Here is a 2,169-nt window from a genome sequence, read left to right as displayed (position 1 = left end):
GGGACACGGGACATGGGACAAGGCGCCCACACTGTCTGCAGGTGTCTGGATACATGAAGCTGCCCCCTTCAGCTGGAAGGAAGGGAAGGCCCCGCTTGGACTGAGCTTAAGGTTGACATGACGGAGCTCACCTAGAATTGTGTGAGATTACATTTCCAGCCCTTAAGGCAGAAAGGGAGTTAGAGACAGAAATTCAACTCAGTGGTAGAAAAATGAAGTTACAATGCTTGACAAGACGGAGTATGTGGTGGGAAGGCTCATGCTGACTGGCTCCGCAGTCCCCAGATGGGAAAATAATAAAAAGCCTGCAGGGGGAGGAGTAGCCCAAACACCCACACAACCTCCCCATGTGTAGGTCCCAGGAACCCCAGGCTGAAGGACAGGCCATGTGTAACCCACCCTGCTCCTGGCTACCTTCTTTTCCCAAGTCTGAGTTGTCCCCGGTCACAGCAGAGTCCAGGCTTGGGGTCCTGTGCCAGATGCAGGGCTGGGTAAGCCACATCCACCAAGGAACTTGTGGCTCTCTACCCAACACCCTGGAGAACAGAGGTCCCTGGCAGAGGGATGCACTGTGGGGCTGGGGCTGGATAGCTCTCTGTGGTGGCGGGGGGCACCATTTGTTTTTAGACTTAGCAGTTTCCCCAGCCACAAAATATGACTAGCATTTAACTCCCAATAATAGGGTCTGAAAACGTCTTCACCATTGCTGAATGCCTCCCCCAGGGTCCCAGAGTGTTCTGGCCTCATGTTACTGTTGGGTGGCTCTCCAGGCCCAGCTGTGACACATCCCTCCCGGGCCACACTCACCTGTACCATAAATGTGCCATCCAGGTGGGTAGGAGGGCCAGTTTCTGCCAGCGCTGAGGAGCGTGCACCCACCTGACCTGACCATCTGTTATGATGGTTAATCTTCTCAGCTTGGCAGGATTTAGAGTCACCATGGAAACAAACCTCTGAGCAAGCCGATGAAGGAGTTCCCAGATGAGGTTAACTGAGGAGGGAAGACCCACCCTGAATGTGGGAAGCACCATCCATGGGCTGGGATCCTGGACTGAATAGAAAGGAGACAGCGAGCTGAGCACCAGCATGCATCTTTCTCTGATTCCTGACTGCGGACGCCATGTGACCACTGCCTCACGCTCCTACCATCATGCCTTCCCGGCCATGGTGTACTGTGCCCTCTAACTGTGAGCCAGTTCCCTTCCTGCCTTGAATTCCTTTTGTCAGGTGTTGGTCTCAAGACATTGGTCCTGGGATCCTGACGTAGAATAGAGCAGCATCAATCTCAGCAGGGGCCCAGGGCTGGTTAGGGACAGAGGAGACAGATACCAAGGTGGGCACCTAAACATGGCAGGGACCATGGGAAGGGACTCCAAGTCCTTCTCCAGGCCAGGATGCTCTGGGCCTCTCAGCCTCATCAGGGAATCCAGGCCTGTTTCTGTTCCCTGGTGGTGGCAGGTGCTGCATGTGACAGATGATCAGGCCTGAGGTCACTGGAAAGGACAGAGAGCAGGATATTATGGGTCTGAATCAGTCCTGAGCTACCCCATCAGCTACACTCCCACTTCAGGCTCAAGACCTTCCACTGGCATCCCCTGGGCACCTCTACGGGCAAAGCTGCTGGCGCTGGAAGCTTGGAGACAGCACTGACACAAGGCAGGATTGGGGGAAGACCGCACACTGCCTACCTGACCCTGGCCATCCATCCTGGGTAGTGTTCCCTGGGACAGATCAGTCTCAAACCCGACAGAGCTGTAAAATCAGTAAGGGATCGTGACACAGACAGCAAAGTAAGGCTCTAAATACAGCGGGGGTCATGGGAAGAGAGCCCCCAAATGCAGGAGAGAAGGGGAGGCTCAGGAGGGAGGCCTGTAAATGCCCATGCTAGTGACATCCTAAGAACAGTGCAGAAAATAGGCACAGGACCCACAGGGTTCCTGCTGGGACATGCCCCTCACACACCAGGCCCTCAAACCCAACATATCCCCTAACTATGGCTTCCCCAGCTCAGATTCCAGAACGACCCTCCACCCTGGGCCCTACAGTGGCACATCCAGGAGCCTGTGGGTCCCTCCTTTCCCTCTTCCCGTCCTCTCCCCAGCACCTGGCTCTCTCCGGCCTCTTCCCCCTTCTGGGCCCCAATTCCATCCATCTGGTCTCCGCAGTCCT

Source organism: Nannospalax galili, unplaced genomic scaffold, assembly GCF_000622305.1.
Source record: "Nannospalax galili isolate Female #2095 unplaced genomic scaffold, S.galili_v1.0 scaffold1688, whole genome shotgun sequence".
In the NCBI taxonomy this organism is placed as follows: Eukaryota; Metazoa; Chordata; class Mammalia; order Rodentia; family Spalacidae; genus Nannospalax; species Nannospalax galili.
The sequence above is the reverse complement of the archived record's forward strand: the minus strand, read 5'-3'. Positions refer to the sequence as shown.